Raw genomic sequence first — 16923 nt, 5'->3', positions numbered from 1 at the left:
AGCATTTGGTTTGAAACAGTTGAGGTTTGTCTAAACCCTGCTGACTACCTCTCTGACCTATGGATCAATGTTGCCGTTTTTTTGGGGACCTCCACCATGCGATCTGTATGAATGTGACCAGACTGACAGCTTCTCTGAGCCAGGCAAATTCATTTATCAGGGTCATTGTAATGGATATATCCAAAGAAATGGCAATATAATCCAAGGTAAAACAAACAAAAATGTAGATTGTTTTCTGTCATTTCAGCCGCTTGATGTGATTGTGTGATAGATTTAGTTGGCTGGCTAGCAAAGGAAAAGAAGCTAGCCTGCATAGGTACAGTGCATTCGGAAAGTTTTCAGACCCCTTACTTTTTTCCACATTTTGTTACGTTACAGCCTTATACTAAAATGGATGAAATAAAATAAAATCTATCTACACACAATACCACATAATGACAAAGCGATAACATATAGTTTTTATTAATGAAAGAAATATTTTAAAAATACCTTATTTACATACATTTTCAGACCCTTTGCTATGAGGCTGGAAATTGAGCTCAGGTCCATCCTGTTTCCATTGATCATCCTTGAGATGTTTCTTCAACTTGATTGGAGTCCACCTGTGGTAAATTCAAATGATTGGTCATTTCTGCAGCATTGAAGGTACCCAAGAACACAGTGGCTTCCATCACTCTTAAATGGAAGAAGTTTTGAACCACCAAGCCTCTTCCAAGAGCCGCTGCACACAATAATTCCCGGCTTCTCAAGCCTTATTGTTTAATTAATTGACTAAGTAATTTCTGATTTCAATAGGTTCTGAGAGCGATAAATGTCCCACCCAGCCAAAGTCAGTTTTCCACTCATTGGGTTTCCGTAGTGTAGAGGTTATCACCTTCACCTAACACGCGACAGGTCCCCGGTTTGAGACCGGGCGGAAATACATTTTAACAAATTGGTCCTTCGCACTTCTCAGTATTTGCTATTCAGACTTTAGTTTCAGTAGTGTATTGGTTATCACGTTCGCCTCACACGCGAAAGTCAGTCACACCCTTAGTCTTCCAATCTTTCAGTTTCCGTAGTGTAGTGGTTATCACGTTCGCCTCACACGCGAAAGGTCTCTGGTTCGAAACCGGGCGGAAAAATATTGTAATATTCAATATTTCCCAATGCCTAGAGGCTAGCATTTGGTTTGAAACAGTTGAGGTTTGTCTAAACCTTGCTGTCTACCTCTCCGACCTGTGGATCAATGTTGCCGTTTTTTTGGGGACCTCCACCATGCGATCTGTATGAATGTGACCAGACTGACAGCTTCTCTGAGCCAGGCAAATTCATTTATCAGGGTCATTGTAATGGATATATCCAAAGAAATGGCAATATAATCCAAGGTAAAACAAACAAAAATGTAGATTGTTTTCTGTCATTTCAGTTGCTTGATGTGATTGTGTGATAGATTTAGTTGGCTGGCTAGCAAAGGAAAAGAAGCTAGCCTGCATAGGTACAGTGCATTCGGAAAGTTTTCAGACCCCTTACTTTTTTCCACATTTTGTTACGTTACAGCCTTATACTAAAATGGATGAAATAAAATAAAATCTATCTACACACAATACCACATAATGACAAAGCGATAACATATAGTTTTTATTAATGAAAATTTTTTTTTAAAAATACCTTATTTACATACATTTTCAGACCCTTTGCTATGAGGCTGGAAATTGAGCTCAGGTCCATCCTGTTTCCATTGATCATCCTTGAGATGTTTCTTCAACTTGATTGGAGTCCACCTGTGGTAAATTCAAATGATTGGTCATTTCTGCAGCATTGAAGGTACCCAAGAACACAGTGGCTTCCATCACTCTTAAATGGAAGAAGTTTTGAACTACCAAGCCTCTTCCAAGAGCCGCTGCACACAATAATTCCCGGCTTCTCAAGCCTTATTGTTTAATTAATTGACTAAGTAATTTCTGATTTCATTAGGTTCTGAGAGCGATAAATGTCCCACCCAGCCAAAGTCAGCCACACCTTTACTTTTCCACTCATTGGGTTTCCGTAGTGTAGAGGTTATCACGTTCGCCTAACACGCGAAAGGTCCCCGGTTCGACACCGGGCGGAAACACATTTTAACAAATTGGTCCTTCGCACTTCTCAGTATTTGCTATTCAGACTTTAGTTTCAGTAGTGTATTGGTTATCACGTTCGCCTCACACGCGAAAGTCAGTCACACCCTTAGTTTTCGAATCATTCGGTTTCCGTAGTGTAGTGGTTATCACGTTCGCCTCACACGCGAAAGGTCCCTGGTTTGAAACCGGGTGGAAAAATGTTGTAATATTCAATATTTCCCAATGCCTAGAGGCTAGCATTTGGTTTGAAACAGTTGAGGTTTGTCTAAACCTTGCTGTCTACCTCTCCGACCTGTGGATCAATGTTGCCGTTTTTTTGGGGATCTCCACCATGCGATCTGTATGAATGTGACCAGACTGACAGCTTCTCTGAGCCAGGCAAATTCATTTATCAGGGTCATTGTAATGGATATATCCAAAGAAATGGCAATATAATCCAAGGTAAAACAAACAAAAATGTAGATTGTTTTCTGTCATTTCAGTTGCTTGATGTGATTGTGTGATAGATTTAGTTGGCTGGCTAGCAAAGGAAAAGAAGCTAGCCTGCATAGGTACAGTGCATTCGGAAAGTTTTCAGACCCCTTACTTTTTTCCACATTTTGTTACGTTACAGCCTTATACTAAAATGGATGAAATAAAATAAAATCTATCTACACACAATACCAATGACAAAGCGATAACATATAGTTTTTATTAATGAAAAAAATATTTTAAAAATACCTTATTTACATACATTTTCAGACCCTTTGCTATGAGGCTGGAAATTGAGCTCAGGTCCATCCTGTTTCCATTGATCATCCTTGAGATGTTTCTTCAACTTGATTGGAGTCCACCTGTGGTAAATTCAAATGATTGGTCATTTCTGCAGCATTGAAGGTACCCAAGAACACAGTGGCTTCCATCACTCTTAAATAGAAGAAGTTTGGAACCACCAAGCCTCTTCCAAGTTCCGGCTGCACACGATAATTCCCGGCTTCTCATGTCTACCTCACATGATATCCCAAATTGAGTACCACAGAAAGAGCCATAATACCCATTAAATATTTTAAAAATACCTTATTTACGTACATTTTCAGACCCTTTGCTATGAGGCTGGAAATTGAGCTCAGGTCCATCCTGTTTCCATTGATCATCCTTGAGATGTTTCTTCAACTTGATTGGAGTCCACCTGTGGTAAATTCAAATGATTGGTCATTTCTGCAGCATTGAAGGTACCCAAGAACACAGTGGCTTCCATCACTCTTAAATGGAAGAAGTTTTGAACCACCAAGCCTCTTCCAAGAGCCGCTGCACACAATAATTCCCGGCTTCTCAAGCCTTATTGTTTAATTAATTGACTAAGTAATTTCTGATTTCATTAGGTTCTGAGAGCGATAAATGTCCCACCCAGCCAAAGTCAGCCACACCCTTACTATTCCACTCATTTGGTTTCCGTAGTGTAGTGGTTATCATGTTCGCCTAACACGCGAAAGGTCCCCGGTTCGAGACCGGGCGGAAACACATTTTAACAAATTGGTCCTTCGCACTTCTCAGTATTTGCTATTCAGACTTTAGTTTCAGTAGTGTACTGGTTATCATGTTCGCCTCTCACGCGAAAGTCAGTCACACCCTTAGTCTTCCAATCTTTCGGTTTCGGTAGTGTAGTGGTTATCACGTTCGCCTCACACGCGGAAGGTCCCTGGTTCGAAACCGGGCAGAAACATTTTGTAATATTCAATATTTCCCAATGCCCAGAGGCTAGCATTGGGTTTGAAACAGTTGAGGTTTGTCTAAACCTTGCTGTATACCTCTCCGACCTGTGGATCAATGTTGCCGTTTTTTTGGGGACCTCCACCATGCGATCTGTATGAATGTGACCAGACTGACAGCTTCTCTGAGCCAGGCAAATTCATTTATCAGGGTCATTGTAATGGATATATCCAAAGAAATGGCAATATAATCCAAGGTAAAACAAACAAAAATGTAGATCGTTTTCTGTCATTTCAGCTGCTTGATGTGATTGTGTGATAGATTTAGTTGGCTGGCTAGCAAAGGAAAAGAAGCTAGCCTGCATAGGTACAGTGCATTCGGAAAGTTTTCAGACCCCTTACTTTTTTCCACATTTTGTTACGTTACAGCCTTATACTAAAATGGATGAAATAAAATAAAATCTATCTACACACAATACCACATAATGACAAAGCGATAACATATAGTTTTTATTAATGAAAAAAATATTTTAAAAATACCTTATTTACATACATTTTCAGACCCTTTGCTATGAGGCTGGAAATTGAGCTCAGGTCCATCCTGTGTCCATTGATCATCCTTGAGATGTTTCTTCAACTTGATTGGAGTCCACCTGTGGTAAATTCAAATGATTGGTCATTTCTGCAGCATTGAAGGTACCCAAGAACACAGTGGCTTCCATCACTCTTAAATAGAAGAAGTTTGGAACCACCAAGCCTCTTCCAAGTTCCGGCTGCACACGATAATTCCCGGCTTCTCATGTCTACCTCACATAATATCCCAAATTGAGTACCACAGAAAGAGCCATAATACCCATTAAATATTTGAAAAATACCTTATTTACGTACGTTTTCAGACCCTTTGCTATGAGGCTGGAAATTGAGCTCAGGTCCATCCTGTTTCCATTGATCATCCTTGAGATGTTTCTTCAACTTGATCGGAGTCCACCTGTGGTAAATTCAAATGATTGGTCATTTCTGCAGCATTGAAGGTACCCAAGAACACAGTGGCTTCCATCACTCTTAAATGGAAGAAGTTTTGAACCACCAAGCCTCTTCCAAGAGCCGCTGCACACAATAATTCCCGGCTTCTCAAGCCTTATTGTTTAATTAATTGACTAAGTCATTTCTGATTTCATTAGGTTCTGACAGCGATAAATGTCCCACCCAGCCAAAGTCAGCCACACCCTTACTATTCCACTCATTGGGTTTCTGTAGTGTAGTGGTTATCACGTTCGCCTAACACGCGAAAGGTCCCCGGTTCGAGACCGGGCGGAAACACATTTTAACAAAGTGGTCCTTCGCACTTCTCAGTATTTGCTATTCAGACTTGAGTTTCAGTAGTGTATTGGTTATCATGTTCGCCTCACACGCGAAAGTCAGTCACACCCTTAGTTTTCCAATCATTCGGCTTCTGTAGTTTAGTGGTTTTCACGTTCGCCTCACACGTGAAAGGTCCCCGGTTCGAAACCGGCCGGAAACATTTTGTAATATTCAATATTTCCCAATGCCCAGAGGCTAGCATTTGGTTTGAAACAGTTGAGGTTTGTCTAAACCTTGCTGTCTACCTCTCCGACCTGTGGATCAATGTTGCCGTTTTTTTGGGGACCTCCACCATGCGATCTGTATGAATGTGACCAGACTGACAGCTTCTCTGAGCCAGGCAAATTCATTTATCAGGGTCATTGTAATGGATATATCCAAAGAAATGGCAATATAATCCAAGGTAAAACAAACAAAAATGTAGATCGTTTTCTGTCATTTCAGCTGCTTGATGTGATTGTGTGATAGATTTAGTTGGCTGGCTAGCAAAGGAAAAGAAGCTAGCCTGCATAGGTACAGTGCATTCGGAAAGTTTTCAAACCCCTTACTTTTTTCCACATTTTGTTACGTTACAGCCTTATACTAAAATGGATGAAATAAAATAAAATCTATCTACACACAATACCACATACTGACAAAGCGATAGCATATAGTTTTTATTAATGAAAAAAATATTTTAAAAATACCTTATTTACATACATTTTCAGACCCTTTGCTATGAGGCTGGAAATTGAGCTCAGGTCCATCCTGTTTCCATTGATCATCCTTGAGATGTTTCTTCAACTTGATTGGAGTCCACCTGTGGTAAATTCAAATGATTGGTCATTTCTGCAGCATTGAATGTACCCAAGAACACAGTGGCTTCCATCACTCTTAAATAGAAGAAGTTTGGAACCACCAAGCCTCTTCCAAGTTCCGGCTGCACACGATAATTCCCGGCTTCTCATGTCTACCTCACATAATATCCCAAATTGAGTACCACAGAAAGAGCCATAATACCCATTAAATATTTTAAAAATACCCTATTTACGTACGTATTCAGACCCTTTGCTATGAGGCTGGAAATTGAGCTCAGGTCCATCCTGTTTCCATTGATCATCCTTGAGATGTTTCTTCAACTTGATTGGAGTCCACCTGTGGTAAATTCAAATGATTGGTCATTTCTGCAGCATTGAATGTACCCAAGAACACAGTGGCTTCCATCACTCTTAAATAGAAGAAGTTTGGAACCACCAAGCCTCTTCCAAGTTCCGGCTGCACACGATAATTCCCGGCTTCTCATGTCTACCTCACATAATATCCCAAATTGAGTACCACAGAAAGAGCCATAATACCCATTAAATATTTTTAAAATACCCTATTTACGTACGTATTCAGACCCTTTGCTATGAGGCTGGAAATTGAGCTCACGTCCATCCTGTTTCCATTGATCATCCTTGAGATGTTTCTTCAACTTGATTGGAGTCCACCTGTGGTAAATTCAAATGATTGGTCATTTCTGCAGCATTGAAGGTACCCAAGAACACAGTGGCTTCCATCACTCTTAAATGGAAGAAGTTTTGAACCACCAAGCCTCTTCCAAGAGCCGCTGCACACAATAATTCCCGGCTTCTCAAGCCTTATTGTTTAATTAATTGACTAAGTAATTTCTGATTTCATTACGTTCTGACAGCGATAAATGTCCCACCCAGCCAAAGTCAGCCACACCCTTACTATTCCACTCATTGGGTTTCTATACTGTAGTGGTTATCACGTTCGCCTAACACGCGAAAGGTCCCCGGTTCGAGACCGGGCGGAAACACATTTTAACAAAGTGGTCCTTCGCACTTCTCAGTATTTGCTATTCAGACTTGAGTTTCAGTAGTGTATTGGTTATCACGTTCGCCTCACACGTGAAAGGTCCCCGGTTCGAAACCGGCCGGAAACATTTTGTAATATTCAATATTTCCCAATGCCCAGAGGCTAGCATTTGGTTTGAAACAGTTGAGGTTTGTCTAAACCTTGCTGTCTACCTCTCCGACCTGTGGATCAATGTTGCCGTTTTTTTGGGGACCTCCACCATGCGATCTGTATGAATGTGACCAGACTGACAGCTTCTCTGAGCCAGGCAAATTCATTTATCAGGGTCATTGTAATGGATATATCCAAAGAAATGGCAATATAATCCAAGGTAAAACAAACAAAAATGTAGATCGTTTTCTGTCATTTCAGCTGCTTGATGTGATTGTGTGATAGATTTAGTTGGCTGGCTAGCAAAGGAAAAGAAGCTAGCCTGCATAGGTACAGTGCATTCGGAAAGTTTTCAAACCCCTTACTTTTTTCCACATTTTGTTACGTTACAGCCTTATACTAAAATGGATGAAATAAAATAAAATCTATCTACACACAATACCACATAATGACAAAGCGATAGCATATAGGTTTTATTAATGAAAAAAGTATTTTAAAAATACCTTATTTACATATATTTTCAGACCCTTTGCTATGAGGCTGGAAATTGAGCTCAGGTCCATCCTGTTTCCATTGATCATCCTTGAGATGTTTCTTCAACTTGATTGGAGTCCACCTGTGGTAAATTCAAATGATTGGTCATTTCTGCAGCATTGAATGTACCCAAGAACACAGTGGCTTCCATCACTCTTAAATAGAAGAAGTTTGGAACCACCAAGCCTCTTCCAAGTTCCGGCTGCACACGATAATTCCCGGCTTCTCATGTCTACCTCACATAATATCCCAAATTGAGTACCACAGAAAGAGCCATAATACCCATTAAATATTTTAAAAATACCCTATTTACGTACGTATTCAGACCCTTTGCTATGAGGCTGGAAATTGAGCTCACGTCCATCCTGTTTCCATTGATCATCCTTGAGATGTTTCTTCCACTTGATTGGAGTCCACCTGTGGTAAATTCAAATGATTGGTCATTTCTGCAGCATTGAAGGTACCCAAGAACACAGTGGCTTCCATCACTCTTAAATGGAAGAAGTTTTGAACCACCAAGCCTCTTCCAAGAGCCGCTGCACACAATAATTCCCGGCTTCTCAAGCCTTATTGTTTAATTAATTGACTAAGTAATTTCTGATTTCATTACGTTCTGACAGCGATAAATGTCCCACCCAGCCAAAGTCAGCCACACCCTTACTATTCCACTCATTGGGTTTCTATACTGTAGTGGTTATCACGTTCGCCTAACACGCGAAAGGTCCCCGGTTCGAGACCGGGCGGAAACACATTTTAACAAAGTGGTCCTTCGCACTTCTCAGTATTTGCTATTCAGACTTGAGTTTCAGTAGTGTATTGGTTATCACGTTCGCCTCACACGCGAAAGTCAGTCACACCCTTAGTTTTCCAATCATTCGGCTTCTGTAGTGTAGTGGTTTTCACGTTCGCCTCACACGTGAAAGGTCCCCGGTTCGAAACCGGCCGGAAACATTTTGTAATATTCAATATTTCCCAATGCCCAGAGGCTAGCATTTGGTTTGAAACAGTTGAGGTTTGTCTAAACCTTGCTGTCTACCTCTCCGACCTGTGGATCAATGTTGCCGTTTTTTTGGGGACCTCCACCATGCGATCTGTATGAATGTGACCAGACTGACAGCTTCTCTGAGCCAGGCAAATTCATTTATCAGGGTCATTGTAATGGATATATCCAAAGAAATGGCAATATAATCCAAGGTAAAACAAACAAAAATGTAGATCGTTTTCTGTCATTTCAGCTGCTTGATGTGATTGTGTGATAGATTTAGTTGGCTGGCTAGCAAAGGAAAAGAAGCTAGCCTGCATAGGTACAGTGCATTCGGAAAGTTTTCAAACCCCTTACTTTTTTCCACATTTTGTTACGTTACAGCCTTATACTAAAATGGATGAAATAAAATAAAATCTATCTACACACAATACCACATAATGACAAAGCGATAGCATATAGGTTTTATTAATGAAAAAAATATTTTAAAAATACCTTATTTACATATATTTTCAGACCCTTTGCTATGAGGCTGGAAATTGAGCTCAGGTCCATCCTGTTTCCATTGATCATCCTTGAGATGTTTCTTCAACTTGATTGGAGTCCACCTGTGGTAAATTCAAATGATTGGTCATTTCTGCAGCATTGAAGGTACCCAAGAACACAGTGGCTTCCATCACTCTTAAATAGAAGAAGTTTGGAACCACCAAGCCTCTTCCAAGTTCCGGCTGCACACGATAATTCCCGGCTTCTCATGTCTACCTCACATAATATCCCAAATTGAGTACCCCATATAGAGCCATAATACCCATTAAATATTTTAAAAATACCTTATTTACGTACGTTTTCAGACCCTTTGCTATGAGGCTGGAAATTGAGCTCAGGTCCATCCTGTTTCCATTGATCATCCTTGAGATGTTTCTTCAACTTGATTTGAGTCCACCTGTGGTAAATTCAAATGATTGGTCATTTCTGCAGCATTGAAGGTACCCAAGAACACAGTGGCTTCCATCACTCTTAAATAGAAGAAGTTTGGAACCACCAAGCCTCTTCCAAGTTCCGGCTGCACACGATAATTCCCGGCTTCTCATGTCTACCTCACATAATATCCCAAATTGAGTACACAGAAAGAGCCATAATACCCATTAAATATTTTAAAAATACCTTATTTACGTACGTTTTCAGACCCTTTGCTATGAGGCTGGAAATTGAGCTCAGGTCCATCCTGTTTCCATTGATCATCCTTGAGATGTTTCTTCAACTTGATTGGAGTCCACCTGTGGTAAATTCAAATGATTGGTCATTTCTGCAGCATTGAAGGTACCCAAGAACACAGTGGCTTCCATCACTCTTAAATGGAAGAAGTTTTGAACCACCAAGCCTCTTCCAAGAGCCGCTGCACACAATAATTCCCGGCTTCTCAAGCCTTATTGTTTAATTAATTGACTAAGTAATTTCTGATTTCATTAGGTTCTGAGAGCGATAAATGTCCCACCCAGCCAAAGTCAGCCACACCCTTAGTATTCCACTCATTGGGTTTCTGTAGTGTAGTGGTTATCACGTTCGCCTAACAAGCGAAAGTTCCCCGGTTCGAGACCGGGCGGAAACACATTTTAACAAATTGGTCCTTCGCACTTCTCAGTATTTGCTATTCAGACTTTAGTTTCAGTAGTAAGTTGGTTATCACGTTCGCCTCACACGCGAAAGTCAGTCACACCCTTAGTTTTCCGATCATTCGGTTTCCGTAGTGTAGTGGTTATCACGTTCGCCTCACACGCGGAAGGTCCCCGGTTTGAAACCGGGCGGAAACATTTTGTAATATTCAATATTTCCCAATGCCCAGAGGCTAGCATTTGGTTAGAAACAGTTGAGGTTTGTCTAAACCTTGCTGTCTACCTCTCCGACCTGTGGATCAATGTTGCCGTTTTTTTGGGGACCTCCACCATGCGATCTGTATGAATGTGACCAGACTGACAGCTTCTCTGAGCCAGGCAAATTCATTTATCAGGGTCATTGTAATGGATATATCCAAAGAAATGGCAATATAATCCAAGGTAAAACAAACAAAAATGTAGATCGTTTTCTGTCATTTCAGCTGCTTGATGTGATTGTGTGATAGATTTAGTTGGCTGGCTAGCAAAGGAAAAGAAGCTAGCCTGCATAGGTACAGTGCATTCGGAAAGTTTTCAAACCCCTTACTTTTTTCCACATTTTGTTACGTTACAGCCTTATACTAAAATGGATGAAATAAAATAAAATCTATCTACACACAATACCACATAATGACAAAGCGATAGCATATAGGTTTTATTAATGAAAAAAATATTTTTAAAATACCTTATTTACATATATTTTCAGACCCTTTGCTATGAGGCTGGAAATTGAGCTCAGGTCCATCCTGTTTCCATTGATCATCCTTGAGATGTTTCTTCAACTTGATTGGAGTCCACCTGTGGTAAATTCAAATGATTGGTCATTTCTGCAGCATTGAAGGTACCCAAGAACACAGTGGCTTCCATCACTCTTAAATAGAAGAAGTTTGGAACCACCAAGCCTCTTCCAAGTTCCGGCTGCACACGATAATTCCCGGCTTCTCATGTCTACCTCACATAATATCCCAAATTGAGTACCCCATATAGAGCCATAATACCCATTAAATATTTTAAAAATACCTTATTTACGTACGTTTTCAGACCCTTTGCTATGAGGCTGGAAATTGAGCTCAGGTCCATCCTGTTTCCATTGATCATCCTTGAGATGTTTCTTCAACTTGATTTGAGTCCACCTGTGGTAAATTCAAATGATTGGTCATTTCTGCAGCATTGAAGGTACCCAAGAACACAGTGGCTTCCATCACTCTTAAATAGAAGAAGTTTGGAACCACCAAGCCTCTTCCAAGTTCCGGCTGCACACGATAATTTCCGGCTTCTCATGTCTACCTCACATAATATCCCAAATTGAGTACACAGAAAGAGCCATAATACCCATTAAATATTTTAAAAATACCTTATTTACGTACGTTTTCAGACCCTTTGCTATGAGGCTGGAAATTGAGCTCAGGTCCATCCTGTTTCCATTGATCATCCTTGAGATGTTTCTTCAACTTGATTGGAGTCCACCTGTGGTAAATTCAAATGATTGGTCATTTCTGCAGCATTGAAGGTACCCAAGAACACAGTGGCTTCCATCACTCTTAAATGGAAGAAGTTTTGAACCACCAAGCCTCTTCCAAGAGCCGCTGCACACAATAATTCCCGGCTTCTCAAGCCTTATTGTTTAATTAATTGACTAAGTAATTTCTGATTTCATTAGGTTCTGAGAGCGATAAATGTCCCACCCAGCCAAAGTCAGCCACACCCTTAGTATTCCACTCATTGGGTTTCTGTAGTGTAGTGGTTATCACGTTCGCCTAACAAGCGAAAGTTCCCCGGTTCGAGACCGGGCGGAAACACATTTTAACAAATTGGTCCTTCGCACTTCTCAGTATTTGCTATTCAGACTTTAGTTTCAGTAGTAAGTTGGTTATCACGTTCGCCTCACACGCGAAAGTCAGTCACACCCTTAGTTTTCCGATCATTCGGTTTCCGTAGTGTAGTGGTTATCACGTTCGCCTCACACGCGGAAGGTCCCCGGTTTGAAACCGGGCGGAAACATTTTGTAATATTCAATATTTCCCAATGCCCAGAGGCTAGCATTTGGTTAGAAACAGTTGAGGTTTGTCTAAACCTTGCTGTCTACCTCTCCGACCTGTGGATCAATGTTGCCGTTTTTTTGGGGACCTCCACCATGCGATCTGTATGAATGTGACCAGACTGACAGCTTCTCTGAGCCAGGCAAATTCATTTATCAGGGTCATTGTAATGGATATATCCAAAGAAATGGCAATATAATCCAAGGTAAAACAAACAAAAATGTAGATCGTTTTCTGTCATTTCAGCTGCTTGATGTGATTGTGTGATAGAGTTAGTTGGCTGGCTAGCAAAGGAAAAGAAGCTAGCCTGCATAGGTACAGTGCATTCGGAAAGTTTTCAGACCCCTTACTTTTTTCCACATTTTGTTACGTTACAGCCTTATACTAAAATGGATGAAATAAAATAAAATCTATCTACACACAATACCACATAATGACAAAGCGATAACATATAGTTTTTATTAATGAAAAAAATATTTTAAAAATACCTTATTTACATACATTTTCAGACCCTTTGCTATGAGGCTGGAAATTGAGCTCAGGTCCATCCTGTTTCCATTGATCATCCTTGAGATGTTTCTTCAACTTGATTGGAGTCCACCTGTGGTAAATTCAAAGTCCACCTGTGGTAAATTCAAATGATTGGTCAAGAACACAGTGGCTTCCATCACTCTTAAATAGAAGAAGTTTGGAACCACCAAGCCTCTTCCAAGTTCCGGCTGCACACGATAATTCCCGGCTTCTCATGTCTTTTTTTTTTTTTTTTTTTTACCTTTATTTAACCAGGCAAGTCAGTTAAGAACAAATTCTTATTTTCAATGACGGCCTGGGAACAGTGGGTTAACTGCCTGTTCAGGGGCAGAACGACAGATTTGTACCTTGTCAGCTCGGGGGTTTGAACTCGCAACCTTCCGGTTACTAGTCCAACGCTCTAACCACTAGGCTACCCTGCCGCCCCTACTACCCTACCCTGCCGTCTACCTCACATGATATCCCAAATTGAGTACCACAGAAAGAGCCATAATACCCATTAAATATTTTAAAAATACCTTATTTACGTACATTTTCAGACCCTTTGCTATGAGGCTGGAAATTGAGCTCACGTCCATCCTGTTTCCATTGATCATCCTTGAGATGTTTCTTCAACTTGATTGGAGTCCACCTGTGGTAAATTCAAATGATTGGTCATTTCTGCAGCATTGAAGGTACCCAAGAACACAGTGGCTTCCATCACTCTTAAATGGAAGAAGTTTTGAACCACCAAGCCTCTTCCAAGAGCCGCTGCACACAATAATTCCCGGCTTCTCAAGCCTTATTGTTTAATTAATTGACTAAGTAATTTCTGATTTCATTAGGTTCTGAGAGCGATAAATGTCCCACCCAGCCAAAGTCAGCCACACCCTTACTATTCCACTCATTGGGTTTCTGTAGTGTAGTGGTTATCACGTTCGCTTAACACGCGAAAGGTCCCCGGTTTGAGACCGGGCGGAAACACATTTTAACAAAGTGGTCCTTCGCACTTCTCAGTATTTGCTATTCAGACTTTAGTTTCAGTAGTAAGTTGGTTATCACGTTCGCCTCACACGCGAAAGTCAGTCACACCCTTAGTTTTCCAATCATTCGGCTTCTGTAGTGTAGTGGTTATCACGTTTGCCTCACACGCGAAAGGTCCCCGGTTCGAAACCGGGCGGAAACATTTTGTAATATTCAATATTTCCCAATGCCCAGAGGCTAGCATTTGGTTTGAAACAGTTGAGGTTTGTCTAAACCTTGCTGTCTACCTCTCCGACCTGTGGATCAATGTTGCCGTTTTTTTGGGGACCTCCACCATGCGATCTGTATGAATGTGACCAGACTGACAGCTTCTCTGAGCCAGGCAAATTCATTTATCAGGGTCATTGTAATGTATATATCCAAAGAAATGGCAATATAATCCAAGGTAAAACAAACAAAAATGTAGATCGTTTTCTGTCATTTCAGCTGCTTGATGTGATTGTGTGATAGATTTAGTTGGCTGGCTAGCAAAGGAAAAGAAGCTAGCCTGCATAGGTACAGTGCATTCGGAAAGTTTTCAGACCCCTTACTTTTTTCCACATTTTGTTACGTTACAGCCTTATACTAAAATGGATGAAATAAAATAAAATCTATCTACACACAATACCACATAATGACAAAGCGATAACATATAGTTTTTATTAATGAAAAAAATATTTTAAAAATACCTTATTTACATACATTTTCAGACCCTTTGCTATGAGGCTGGAAATTGAGCTCAGGTCCATCCTGTGTCCATTGATCATCCTTGAGATGTTTCTTCAACTTGATTGGAGTCCACCTGTGGTAAATTCAAATGATTGGTCATTTCTGCAGCATTGAAGGTACCCAAGAACACAGTGGCTTCCATCACTCTTAAATAGAAGAAGTTTGGAACCACCAAGCCTCTTCCAAGTTCCGGCTGCACACGATAATTCCCGGCTTCTCATGTCTACCTCACATAATATCCCAAATTGAGTACCACAGAAAGAGCCATAATACCCATTAAATATTTTAAAAATACCTTATTTACGTACGTTTTCAGACCCTTTGCTATGAGGCTGGAAATTGAGCTCAGGTCCATCCTGTTTCCATTGATCATCCTTGAGATGTTTCTTCAACTTGATTGGAGTCCACCTGTGGTAAATTCAAATGATTGGTCATTTCTGCAGCATTGAAGGTACCCAAGAACACAGTGGCTTCCATCACTCTTAAATGGAAGAAGTTTTGAACCACCAAGCCTCTTCCAAGAGCCGCTGCACACAATAATTCCCGGCTTCTCAAGCCTTATTGTTTAATTAATTGACTAAGTAATTTCTGATTTCATTAGGTTCTGAGAGCGATAAATGTCCCACCCAGCCAAAGTCAGCCACACCCTTAGTATTCTACTCATTGGGTTTCCGTAGTGTAGTGGTTATCACGTTCGCCTAACACGCGAAAGGTCCCCGGTTCGAGACCGGGCGGAAACACATTTTAACAAATTGGTCCTTCGCACTTCTCAGTATTTGCTATTCAGACTTTAGTTTCAGTAGTGTATTGGTTATCACGTTCGCCTCACACGCGAAAGTCAGTCACACCCTTAGTTTTCCAATAATTTGGTTTCCGTAGTGTAGTGGTTATCACGTTCGCCTCACACGCGAAAGGTCCCCGGTTCGAAACCGGGGCGGAAACATTTTGTAATATTCAATATTTCCCAATGCCCAGAGGCTAGCATTTGGTTTGAAACAGTTGAGGTTTGTCTAAACCTTGCTGTCTACCTCTCCGACCTGTGGATCAATGTTGCCGTTTTTTTGGGGACCTCCACCATGCGATCTGTATGAATGTGACCAGACTGACAGCTTCTCTGAGCCAGGCAAATTCATTTATCAGGGTCATTGTAATGGATATATCCAAAGAAATGGCAATATAATCCAAGGTAAAACAAACAAAAATGTAGATAGTTTTCTGTCATTTCAGCTGCTTGATGTGATTGTGTGATAGATTTAGTTGGCTGGCTAGCAAAGGAAAAGAAGCTAGCCTGCATAGGTACAGTGCATTCGGAAAGTTTTCAGACCCCTTACTTTTTTCCACATTTTGTTACGTTACAGCCTTATTCTAAAATGGATGAAATAAAATAAAATCTATCTACACACAAAACCACATAATGACAAAGCGATAACATATAGTTTTTATTAATGAAAAAAATATTTTAAAAATACCTTATTTACATACATTTTCAGACCCTTTGCTATGAGGCTGGAAATTGAGCTCAGGTCCATCCTGTTTCCATTGATCATCCTTGAGATGTTTCTTCAACTTGATTGGAGTCCACCTGTGTTAAATTCAAATGATTGGTCATTTCTGCAGCATTGAAGGTACCCAAGAACACAGTGGCTTCCATCACTCTTAAATAGAAGAAGTTTGGAACCACCAAGCCTCTTCCAAGTTCCGGCTGCACACGATAATTCCCGGCTTCTCATGTCTACCTCACATAATATCCCAAATTGAGTACCACAGAAAGAGCCATAATACCCATTAAATATTTTAAAAATACCTTATTTACGTACATTTTCAGACCCTTTGCTATGAGGCTGGAAATTGAGCTCAGGTCCATCCTGTTTCCATTGATCATCCTTGAGATGTTTCTTCAACTTGATTGGAGTCCACCTGTGGTAAATTCAAATGATTGGTCATTTCTGCAGCATTGAAGGTACCCAAGAACACAGTGGCTTCCATCACTCTTAAATGGAAGAAGTTTTGAACCACCAAGCCTCTTCCAAGAGCCGCTGCACACAATAATTCCCGGCTTCTCAAGCCTTATTGTTTAATTAATTGACTAAGTAATTTCTGATTTCATTAGGTTCTGAGAGCGATAAATGTCCCACCCAGCCAAAGTCAGCCACACCCTTAGTACTCCACTCATTGGGTTTCCGTAGTGTAGTGGTTATCACGTTCGCCTAACACGCGAAATGTCCCCGGTTCGAGACCGGGCGGAAACACATTTTAACAAATTGGTCCTTCGCACTTCTCAGTATTTGCTATTCAGACTTTAGTTTCAGTAGTGTATTGGTTATCACGTTCGCCTCACACGCGAAAGTCAGTCAC

At 40.6% G+C, this 16923-nt stretch overlaps 11 non-coding genes across 11 annotated transcripts; all 11 read left to right on the top strand.

The window, feature by feature from the left end:
• Positions 1-2022: 2022 nt before the first annotated feature.
• trnav-aac lies at positions 2023-2095 on the top strand. Its single transcript has one exon. It is a non-coding gene; the product is annotated as a tRNA-Val (tRNA).
• A 1431-nt stretch (positions 2096-3526) lies between these two features.
• trnav-aac lies at positions 3527-3599 on the top strand. The gene has a single exon. It is a non-coding gene; the product is annotated as a tRNA-Val (tRNA).
• Positions 3600-5034: 1435 nt separating this feature from the next.
• On the top strand, positions 5035-5107 carry trnav-aac. Its single transcript has one exon. It is a non-coding gene; the product is annotated as a tRNA-Val (tRNA).
• Positions 5108-6877: 1770 nt separating this feature from the next.
• On the top strand, positions 6878-6950 carry trnav-aac. The gene has a single exon. It is a non-coding gene; the product is annotated as a tRNA-Val (tRNA).
• Positions 6951-8309: 1359 nt separating this feature from the next.
• On the top strand, positions 8310-8382 carry trnav-aac. Its single transcript has one exon. It is a non-coding gene; the product is annotated as a tRNA-Val (tRNA).
• Positions 8383-10151: 1769 nt separating this feature from the next.
• On the top strand, positions 10152-10224 carry trnav-aac. Its single transcript has one exon. It is a non-coding gene; the product is annotated as a tRNA-Val (tRNA).
• A 1769-nt stretch (positions 10225-11993) lies between these two features.
• On the top strand, positions 11994-12066 carry trnav-aac. The gene has a single exon. It is a non-coding gene; the product is annotated as a tRNA-Val (tRNA).
• Positions 12067-13727: 1661 nt separating this feature from the next.
• Positions 13728-13800, top strand: trnav-aac. The gene has a single exon. It is a non-coding gene; the product is annotated as a tRNA-Val (tRNA).
• Positions 13801-15235: 1435 nt separating this feature from the next.
• On the top strand, positions 15236-15308 carry trnav-aac. The gene has a single exon. It is a non-coding gene; the product is annotated as a tRNA-Val (tRNA).
• A 129-nt stretch (positions 15309-15437) lies between these two features.
• Positions 15438-15511, top strand: trnav-cac. Its single transcript has one exon. It is a non-coding gene; the product is annotated as a tRNA-Val (tRNA).
• A 1233-nt stretch (positions 15512-16744) lies between these two features.
• trnav-aac lies at positions 16745-16817 on the top strand. The gene has a single exon. It is a non-coding gene; the product is annotated as a tRNA-Val (tRNA).
• Positions 16818-16923: the final 106 nt, after the last annotated feature.

This window comes from Oncorhynchus mykiss, unplaced genomic scaffold (genome assembly GCF_013265735.2).
Source record: "Oncorhynchus mykiss isolate Arlee unplaced genomic scaffold, USDA_OmykA_1.1 un_scaffold_326, whole genome shotgun sequence".
Lineage (NCBI taxonomy): Eukaryota > Metazoa > Chordata > Actinopteri > Salmoniformes > Salmonidae > Oncorhynchus > Oncorhynchus mykiss.
Note: the sequence above shows the minus strand (reverse complement) of the source record. Positions and strands in the feature narration are given on the sequence as shown.